Source organism: Aythya ferina, assembly GCF_964211825.1.
Source record: "Aythya ferina genome assembly, chromosome: 5".
Classification (NCBI taxonomy): domain Eukaryota; kingdom Metazoa; phylum Chordata; class Aves; order Anseriformes; family Anatidae; genus Aythya; species Aythya ferina.
The window spans coordinates 19,607,432-19,618,399 of NC_140301.1; the positions used below are offsets into that span (position 1 = coordinate 19,607,432).

General features: G+C 53.4%; 1 protein-coding gene across 3 annotated transcripts in view; it reads right to left on the reverse strand.

The window, feature by feature from the left end:
- CD151 (CD151 molecule (Raph blood group)) overlaps positions 1–8,838 on the reverse strand; it is a 28,634-nt gene extending 19,796 nt beyond the window's left edge. The window contains exon 1 of one of the 3 annotated variants that reach the window (XM_084521112.1): positions 8,673–8,838. The gene's annotated coding sequence lies outside the window, so the exon portion shown is untranslated. Of the gene's footprint in view, positions 1–509; positions 699–8,672 lie in introns of those variants that run through there. The other 2 variants (XM_084521114.1, XM_084521113.1) reach the window with 2 other exon arrangements.
- Positions 8,839–10,968: the final 2,130 nt, after the last annotated feature.

Genomic DNA, 10,968 nt, shown 5'->3' on the forward strand with positions numbered 1-10,968 from the left:
TTAGCACTTCCAGGCCTGAGACACCTGGCTGCAGACAGCGCAGCAGCAGGCAAGAGGCACAGGAAAAGCTGGCCACCTTTAATTCCTGGGCAAAACTTGTTCTGCCTTAACCAGGCTGTTCCTGTTTGCACTTTGAGGTGGAAAGGAGCAAAGCCAACGTCCTTGAAATCAAAGCACGGACCCGTCGCAGGCAGCCAGCCGCAGTTCCAGCTGCACAAAGGCTGTGTTTTAAAAGCAGCCGAGAAGGGGTTTGACAATGGAAGCGGAGGGAGCAGCCTCACCACTTCAGACACGCTGCTGATTAGCCCCGTGCCGGTGCCAGCTGTGCCGGAGCCAAGCCCCCAGCGTGCTGGTGATGGGGCCGGTACCTGCAGCAGCAGGAGCGGGGCGATGCACCCTGCAGCGTGCTGAGGGAAAGGGGAGCAGCACGCAGCCCGGGCTGCAGTGGGAGCTGCAGGAGCTTCCCCTCCTGCCCACCGCAGCCACCCCACGCAGCAACACCCTCGCACCTGGAGTTAACCTCTTCTCGGCAGGCACCGGCGGGGTCTCCTTTGGAGCGACCATGAAATGCTTTCAGGAGCTGTCTTCCTCTCCAGAGCTCAAAACGCTTTACCAGAAGCCGGATCAAATATCAAGCTCAGTCAGGGGCAAATTAAGTGACATTTCATTTTCTGGAGCTGCGAGGCCGGTCCATCGGAGATGCCTCCCTCCTGCTGCTACAGGAGCAATACTGAAACCCACACCCAGCCCGTGCTGCACGGGGACGCCTTGGAAAGGATCGTCCTTGCAGCAAAAGCTAAACAACCCCCAGCCAAAAATAAAACGTTCCTCCCCCTTGCTCAGCCTGTAGTGATCCCACCAGAACCATTTCGGCAGCTGTTTTTAGAGCAGCCTGCAAGCTTGACAGGGAGGCACCAGCATGTGAATGAGTAACTGGAAGGCAAGGGCTGGCCTCAAGGCAATTACTTGCTGGCCCTTCGCCAATGCTGCGGGCAGGGGAAAGAGCAGTCCCTGACCCCAGAGCACACCCCAACGGGCTCCAAGGAAAGCCTCCAGCTGCAAACTGCTTCCCTGAAGCACCTCACTCCAGCTGTCTCTGCTCACAGAGCTGCCCCCAGCAGAACCAGGAGCAGGGCTCGCACGGGTGCTCCTCGCCGCTTGGAGCAAAGCACAGGGGAAGGGCAGGAGCCACGGCTCTCTGTAATGGGGACGGAGCTGTCAGCAGCATGGAAATGTGCCAGGCTTCCCCAAGGCTCTCTCAGAGACTCACCTGCTTCACTTGGAGCAGGCAGGAGTAAGAAAAATGGAAAAGGGTTGCTCTAACAGATGCCAGCACAAACCAGCCAGACTCCAGATGCAGCTGAAAAATCCCACGATGGATTTCCTCATCGATGCACCTTCATGTGATCTGAGTGCTGTACGAACAAGCCTCACTACAGGAAAGCTAAAAAAGAGTTCGTAACTTCTTCCCCCCCCAAACCCCGAGTCATTTTCCAAGTCAGTAAGGACCACATAATCCCACTTAATCTCCTGCTATTTAAAAGGTTAAAATTGTAAAAGCTTAAAGTAGCCCATTCTGCTTGTCTGGGACACCCCAGGTTAACTCCCAAATGCCAGGAAGTCTCAAAATAGGCTGCAGGAGATGGGAGTAACCACCTACTTCCTCCCCTCGGGAGCCTCTCCAAATGTTACCAGCACATGCTCGGCATGCAGATAACCACTGTGAGCTCAGCAAAACACATCAGAGTGTTTTCCTCTCTGTGTAAAAGATGGGAAGACAGCAAACGTCTGGCGCTGGGCAGACTCATCAGCCATCTCTCAAGGCACCCTAAGCCATTAGCAAGCAGAAGGGGAAAGGCAATCCACAGCAGGGTTCACTTGCAGGTTAGTTAAGGCCCTCCATCAGTCCTTAATCATCGAAAGCAAGAAAGACAGAGAAAAGCAAGGAGCCACAGATCTAGAAGTTTCCCGAGCACCTGAGGAACTACCTTCGCTTTGCGCTGAGTTCCAGTCAGTACGCAGTGCCCACTCCAAAAACGAGATCCCCCAAGGGTGTCCAGGAATTGAGGAACTCGGGAAACAAACTTGCTCAAATTCCCGATGAGTTAGCGAACGATAAACACATTTACACGTAGAGATGGGTGCAGTGCTGGATGTCCCTACAGCTACACTGAATTGTGCTGCAGTCCCAAAGCGCAGCTTGTGAAAGCAGAATTTCCTCCCCTAGCTGTGTCTGCTTTTCTCTTTCATAGCTGTGCTGGCAGAAGCCTGGAGAGCCATCAACCACATTTCCCAACGCCCTGACCAACTCTGGGTGCAAATGGGAAGTTAACAGCCAGGATTTTTGCCTGGTCTAAGTGTGGTGGCCTAAATTCCCCCTTTTTTTTTTTTTTTCCAGCCTGGGGACACATCCCACAGCAGGGGAAAGCCCTGAGGAGGGCACAATGCACAGAGCAGGCTTTGGCTCGGCTCATTCTCCAGGCACAGCACAGGAGCAGGCTTGGATCCCTTCCCTGCTCAGCAGGAGGAACAAGACAGCGACCTGGGGCTCTGGTGAAGTGGTTCCTCCTACCTCAAACACAGAGAAAGGTCCTGCTGATGGGAAAAAAAAAAACAACAACAAAAAACCAGCAAACAATTGGACAAAGTAAACTGGAGACTACCTGAGGCCGTGGCAAGTAATCTCATCCCTAGCAGACCTCTCAGGGCAACACTGGGGGCACGCAGGACAAGAGTTCCTCCCCTCTGGATCCCAGTAGAGCTCCGAGGAGCCGCTGGCACCCAGCAGCCCTGACTCACGCCCGCCTCCTCCAGCACCCCACGCTCACTGCCTGGCGTGCCGGACATGCCGGCACGGCTGGCATCTGCAGGCTGGCTCTGCCAGCGTGTGAAGTGGACTCAAACTGTGATTCCCCCGTATTTTTCTCGCATGTTTCAGTGTTGTGGTCACCGAGGACCAGAGCACTCCCTGAAAACCACCGCTCCGGCACATTGGCAGGTACCAGGCCAGCAGAGCGCAACACGGGAGCCACTGGACACGCCACGGAGACTCCCTCCCTGACACCCCTACCTCGGACCTCTCTCGGCTGCAGTTTTTAGTGGTGTTTGTCAGTGACAGAGCCCAAGAGCCAAAGCTTTTCGCAGTCCAGTGAAGTGGCCAGGCTGCTGGGTGCTGCACGGAGCTGCGAACCTCAGCGCACAGAGCTCAGCCTGAATAAACAGAAAGGGGTCAGTGCAGGGCTAAGCCTCTGCGAGCAAGGGTCCTAAATCACAGTTTGTCTCTAACGAGCTGCCAAGGACCCCCTGTTACCCTTCCTGATGCCCCTCCTCACCATGCCAGGCCAGCATCCCTCTCACAGCCCTGTAAGGAGCCTCCTGCACCTTACATGCGTCCAGCTCATTCCACTGCTCCCCGTAACACTCCCGCAGCCCTGCACCAGGCTTCTCCGGGCAGCAGAGAGCCATAAGCACCCGGCCAGACCGAGGAATTTTGCTTAGAAGCATGGACCAAGCTGGTCATAGCCAAACGTGGTCCAGACCCCAAAACACGTCCCTCTATCTGACACGCCACACCTGAGGTGAAAACCAGGAACCACCTCCCTGGCCTTTCTCCTGCCTATTTCTCCACCACAAGGGGGGAAATGTACCAGGGTGAGGGAGCAGGCATGATTTCCCCTGACCCATTTGCTAAGCACTGCCAGATCGTTCTCCTGCAGCATCCTCAGGTGTCTCCTCCTCTCCACCTCTCCCTCTGCTACGGGGGCAAAACCAGCTGGGAAGCGTGCTGCACTCAGGAGACCTCAGGAGCACACACCTCTCCCTGCACAGCTCCAGGGACAAACTCCATCCGAGCACAGGTACCTGGACAGAGCCTCGCAGCTCTTTCCTGGCTCCCCACAGGAAGCCAGCCTGAACTTTGCTCCTGTGCTCAGAGCTGCCTCCAGCAGCCGATAAGGAGCAGGGCTAGGTGCCAAACGTTTGATGTCGCTGGCTCCTGGCCCAGCAATAACGAGGCTTTGTCGGGAGCACCAGGAGCGACCTGTGGGCCGAGCAACATCCCTTTTCACACCTCCCACACTTCTCTTTTCTGGCCCTTCCCAAGATTGTTTTGTCTCCTCTCACCTTGCTGCTCCCCACACCCTCCATCAATAGGTTTCCAAGACCTGTTTTATGCTATTCCCAGCTAACAAAAGTTGCAGCTCTGATCTGCAGGGAGGAAAAGCAGCCGGGTGGCAGCCTACCGAGGGGCCTATCGAGCAGTGCAGGATACACCTGCAGGCATACAACACAGAGACACCTCTACCTTCAGGACCCCAGCCGGCACGTGAAGTGGCAGCTACTTATCTTCATCTTCTTCTTATCTCCAGTGCTTCTCTGGCTAGCAGGGAAGAACCATAAGCACCCACCTAACGAGAGGAATTTCAGTGAAAAGCAGGGACCCAGCCAGTCACACCAGACCCAACCCCTCTTACTCTGCCATGATGTGCAAGCCAGCAATTACCCTGCTGCTCCTTCTGCCGGGAATTTTATTACCCTGCAGCAGCCAGGGCTCGGGACTAATAGGACTGATTGAATTCACTCCCCGGGACGCCAGGCTGTTGAGATCACAGGCAGGGGAGTCTGACAGGCAGGACGGAGCAGAGCACTGGCACGGAGAGATGCTCGTCTGCAGTGCTGCTATCACAAGGCTGATATTTGCCAAGAGGGCCTGGCAGCAAACGGCTTCGTGAGGCTGTCTGCAGACCTGGCAGATCACCGCATCCGCATCCTGCAGCCCTGCTGCTCCTCACCTCTCCCTCTGTACTAACAAAGTGCACGTGGAAGGAAGAATGGGAAAACAGGGGAAATTTCGCAGCTTACAAATGGTGACACCACCTGTTTCACTCTGGCTTGGCTGCAGCAAGAGGAAAACGGTGCTCAGACTTTGAAAGGAAGGAGGACAAAGTGGGATGGAAGGAGGCCTGGCCTTCACCTTCAGGATCTGGAGGTTTTCCAACAAGCAGGAAGACCTGGTTTCTGTTCCTCGCAGCCAGGGAAGCTGGGATGTGCTGTCATTTCCAGGAGTCACGCTCCCTCCGGCTTTCCATGATCTCAGCTGCTGTGCACACGCGCAGGGAGCAGCTGGAGATAACCCAGTGTCAAGCCCAGGAGCAGAGGGGAGAGGTACGAGAGGGTCTGTTCACGAGCAGGACTGACGAGGCCACGGGGGACAGCAGCAGTACACTGGGACATGAAACAGCACAACTCCCCTTCTTGTTGTTTCAGGGTCAGCACACCCACCTTTTATCTTCCTAAGCTTCCTCCTTAGACAGAAGGCTCAAGAAAACCACAGGGACAGTACAATTGCTTTACAAGGGATCTGGAAACGCCAGGCAAGATCCTTTGTTACTCACAGGTATACACATTGAGTTAGATGTTGAGTCCCACCTCGAAACTCCTCGAGTCCCCCAGGAGTTTTTGTGCAGTCCCACAGAAACACATAAACATACCTCATCCTCCTATGCATAAGAAGCAGAGCAATGCATTCCTTAGCACAGAAGCCAAGCTTCACAGGAACAAGTGAATTCACCTGTGGGATGACCCAACTGAGAGACAGAGCTCACAAGTCAACCCCTTCAGGGCTGTCTCAAAAGCAAGGGAATCACAGCTTGGTCTGCGTACGGGCCACGTAGGCAGCTGCAGATTTGTGCTACAACTTCTCTTAGCTGGGAGTAATACAAAGCGTGTCTTGGAAACTCCTTGACAGATAGCTAGCATGCCTTCAGCCACCCCCACCTAGCATTTTTGCTTGACAAAGGGCTACAAGCAGCTTTCTTCCACCCCCCTGCTGAAGAATGTCTCACACCCAATAGCTCAAACCTGAGGAGGCCACACCAAAAATACCTTCTGCAGAGCCCAGATTTCAGCTGTGCAAGCCTTACTGTGGTGAGAGAGACGCAACATCAGGCATAAGGCAGAACAGCAGGAGACTGGCAGAGCAGTGCATGAGCACTCGCTTGGGCTGGGTTCACCATTTGCGGTCTGGAGGAAGAGAAGGGGCCGTGGGAGAAGAGAGGAACACAGCAACCCTACAGACAGTGCCAGCCTGCACTGGCAGGGCTCACAGCCCCGAGTCCTTGTGTTGGTCAGCAAAGCTGCTGACACCACGCAGGCTGCAAGGGCAGGAGCGAGGCGAGGCTGTTCACCTCTCCCGTGCCGTGCTGCAGTCCGGCAAAACAAGCCGTGTTTTACATCTCTTGGTACCACCTGGCAGCAGCAGGACGAGCAGTGCCACAAGGGGCTGCTGCTCCTCATCTTAGCTAAGGCTAATGACAGCACAAGTCATTGTGTGAAGTCCTGCAGGGCAGAAAATGCAGTCATGTTTTGTCTCAAACACAGACCTCCAGCAAACCACTCTGACTCCGTTTCCTGCCCACTTTCAGCTGGCACGGCACCTCCCTACTGCAAAGGGTAGGAAGCTAAAGCTGCTGTGAAAAATCATCTAGGCTGGTATTCCTTGCTAACTCAGAAAATGGGTTGTGTATTAGGTCCAAAAGAAGGAGGGCCACAGTCCCAACTGGGCCATCAAACCTTCTCTTACTCAGTGCTCTCGGCAATGTCCCTAAGAGCAAGCCCTCCTTTCACACCTGCCTTGAGACAGGAGGAAAACTTGGCTGTTAAGCACCCAAAAAACATACAGTGGGAAGGACTAACCACCCCGGACTCCAGAGTGAAACAAGGACAGCTGTCACACACGGCACATTACCTCCAGCAAACAGAAAAGGTACGGTCCCATCGTTTGCTGAGGCCAACATAGCGGAGGGACTGCCAGGGCTCTCACCAGGCAGCTGAGGGCTGGGATTCTCCTCCGCTGCAGAAGGAGTCTACCAAGAAACTTTAACAGAAGCCATCAGCCGCCCAAATATGCGGCAGTTTTGGAATAAAGCATGCTTTTTGCAGAAATATAGCACATGGACAGAAAGATGTTCAGATCAGGAACTCAAAGACATCATTAGGATAGTACGGAGCAAGGGTGTAATCTCAGGAGAGTTACACACAGGAGCCCTGAGCCTGCCAGCTCCTCCTCCTGACAGCCCAAGCTCTCAGCAAGGATACCAGACTTAAAACACTGGAGTCTTTGAGCAGCTGTAGTGAGCCAGAGCAGAAACTCATACATGCGGGGCGCTGCTAAGTCTTTGAGCCATCACCAGATGCCTGAGGTAAAGCACAAGTGATACTGCCCCACACATTGCCCAGCTTCCAACAATTTTTGGATTGGGGTCTTCTCGTCCTAGACACACAAACACTTGGCAACGAGTGCAGATGAACGACAGGCTGTGTCAAACAAAGATGTATCAGTACTTTCCTTAAAGTCGCTCCTTTTATTCATACAAGTCTGATGTTATACTAGGAATTTAGACCCGAGTTTATGCAAAAGACTACTAGGCTTTTGCAAAACCTGCTTTATGTGAATCCAACCACTTCCCATGCATGCTAAGCCCTGCTTACCCAGCAGTTGTCACACTGACACCTAGTATTGCCCGTGGTCACAGTCAGCATCCCAACTGGTTGGAAGCAGAGACGTTTTACACGGCTCCTTGTCTCTCCACCTCAGCCCACAACAGTGCAGCAGAGATGGATGCTACGCTCTCCCCATCACAAGTCGTTATCTTTGGCAGCAGTAAGAGTCCAACAGGACCGGGATGGACTTTTTTCTGAATGGCAACACGCTACTGACACCCAGGTAGCATCTGACACACCAAAAGATCCCCCAAGAACCCAGGCAACAGCCTCACAGATGGCAAAGGAAACGTATTTTGGCAAAAGGGACTTGTTTCGAAACTGGTTCAACAAAATGGCAGCCCCTGGGCATTACTTCTGATGGGTGATGACATTTTAATTAAACCCTGCTCTAGCAGACACAGCCCAAGCTCTCAGAGCAAGGAAGAAAGCAGTTTAAAGGGACGGAGGAAGCACAGCAAGGCACTTTATAGGATGCTATAGAGTAGCCTGAAATAAAAGGTAAACAGCTTTAAAATCCAACAGGATACTGCAACAGGTTAATCACAGAAGACCTTGAGAAGTCAGATTTTATTTTTATGTTAAATTTACAGCAGCTTACACTCTTCATATGACCTGGAGCAAAAGGCTACTGGGCAGGATCCCTCACGGCAAAGATCCCTCACGGCAACAGCACTATGGGGCACTATGGGGCACTATGGGGCAGCAACCACGCACGGCTGGCGCGGGTTCAGCCTCGGCAGGAAAGCAGAGGCTCAGTGCCTGCAGCTTCCAGTAAGCCTCTCTCCCCCACTTCTGCCTCCCCCAGTCCTGCCAAGTTTAACCTAAAGTCCAAGCCTTATTTTCGCAAAAGAGTGCCTTAACTGGAGAAAGGAGAAGTACTGTTTCACAAGATTATAGCTATATTGAGCACCGTCCTAACGCACAGACCGCGCAAAGCTCCTGAAGCCCTCCGCGGTCAAGAAAAAGGAAAACACCTTTAGAAACACTGCCCAGCACAGCGTGAGTGCTGTGCCCAACGCTGACTTTTGGCGACCACCGACCCGGCACACCAGCCCCCTCCCCGCCCGATGGCCGCAGGCTGTACCCCTGCTCCCCCTTCCCCCTGTCCCCGTCGCCCCCCGCCGCCCCTCAGCCCGCCCGGCCGCCATTTCGGGGCCGCCCCGCCTCACCCCTCAGCGCCGGGCCGCGGAGCTCCTCGGGGCGCGGGCAGGGAGGGAAGGCAGGGCGGCAGCAAGGCGGGGAGGAGGAGGCAGAGAGGGCGGCCCGGCTCGGCACGGCTCGGCTCGGCTCTGCCCAGCCCAGCCCCGGGACACCCAGCGGGCGCCGCCCTAACAGGCTGTAAGAGCGCGCTGGTAGCAGCGACCTCTGCCTCTCGCCACCTTTACCTCAGCCGCCGTTCCCCGTTGCCGCAGGCACCACATTGCAGCGAACTCCAGCTCTTTTTCAGATTTTTTTTCTTTTTTTTTTTTTTTTTTAAGGCTCGTTAAAGAGTTTTCCGTGAGACACCCTGTACATCAAGCCCTGACTGGCACGTTGCCTCATCCTTCCATTACCTCACTTCGACTTCAGTCCGAACACCTCTCCAGGAACAGCCCAGTCCTGGGAGATCCTCCCCAGTGACAGCCCTCCTGGGACCAGTCCCAGAGCCCAACCCGGTGGCTGAGGGGCCTCACGGATTTTTAGGGGTAGGTGAGAAGAGAGGAAGAAAACCTACCTACCAGACCTACCTCCTCAGTCTGTAACCTAGAGACCCATGTGCCCAACTAAGCAATCGCTTCAACAAGTAAAGCACGTAATACAACAAGTAAGGCACTTAATAAACTGATACCACACTTCTAAGGCAAGACCACACTTCTAAGGCAAGACAGCCAGCTGAAGAAGCCCTGTACAGACCGCTACGAGAGACTTTCTCCACTATGGTTTTGTTCAGCATTACTTAGCATCATCCCATTCACAGTGATCAGAGGGAAGGGATAGGTTTAAAGAATAGGGATCACGTTATACCAAAACAGCCTGCCTCACACAGAGCTGGGCAGGACGAGTAAAATGTACAGGTATGGGTTTTTCCGTGCCTCCGAAAGTGAAAACAAAATGGCATGAGAGTTACGTGTGAAGTACAGGCAGCATTATAAAAAGACCGCCAGGGGAAAAAAAAAAAAGAACAAAACAGCTCCCATCTCCCCTCTGCCCTAAACTAAGCTTTAGTTTAGGGCTCCTGGAGAGCCAAGTGATTAAACAGAGCCCCAGGGGATCAGCTCACACTCTGACACCGAGATTTCTTGCAGAGGGTGTGTGGCAGAGCCAGGAGGCAGCAGCACAAGCACAGGCACCAACCGCAGCCCCTAGCCCTCCTCGGTGCGGTGCTGAGCGCTCCTGCGCCTGGCTGCTGCCTTCTCCCCATGTGTCTGGAGATTTTATGTGCAAACAAGAAAGAGACCAGCCTTGCACCCTGGCAGATTTGGGTCAGCAAATGAGCACGATTAGATACAACTGCTGTCTGTGTGGCAGTGGTGTGCTCAGGGAAGCCTGCACGTAAAGGCGGGCTATACCACAGAAACCACTTTTCCCCCGGTTCCTCAGTTTATTACAGGAGTATGCAGGAGCCCAGCAGCAAGGTCACATCACTTGGGGAACGGCACTGCAGGGCTTTTCTGCAGCACTTTGCCATTTCAGCGCTGGCTGTGGTTGCTGCTGTCTCACCAGTAGGACCCACCACTGCTACCTCTACCCAGAACTGCACAAACGTAATCCCTGTGAACATTTAATTATACATTAACCTTGTAAAAAAAAAAAACTCAATTTACTGTAATTTTCATAGTTCTACCATAGCCTAGTCACTTCAGAAGAAGCAGGCAACTCTTGTGCTTGCAGGATCAGGGCCTTATTAAACTGCTTGGCTTGATACGCACACAAAGCATGCCTGCGGGCCTGGGGAGTCTGGAGCCGGATTACTCCAACTGCACCAACCGAAAATTCACCATGACTCAGAAACAGATAAGTAACGAGCAGGCTGAGCGAGCTAACCAAGCCCTGAGCTGCAGCACTGTGGATCTTACTGGAGCTGAGCAGATTTACAAATAGAGTATTTAAGGACAGATAGCACAAGCTACAAGATACATTTAAACCCAAAGCTTAAGTATTTGTTCTGTATATATGCATATATATGTACGCACTAAGCAATTAACAAGTAAAGAGTGTGAAAATATGTGAACACTAGGTGGTAAGGGTCAGAAAATAATCCAGGAAGAGACTGCATGGTCCCTATAGGAACAGATTAAATGTGTTTAGGTAGAAACTATCTTTTGGAGTTCCAGCTGCAGCAATAAGGTGGTTCTACAGTGGCTGGTGAGCGCCTGTGAGCAGCTGCACCTGGCATGCCTCGGGGTGCCAGCAGCACCCCAGGAACAAGCTGCCAGAAAGGAGCAGAGGCTCTCCATGAAGCCAGAGTGAAAAAGCCAGCTGCAT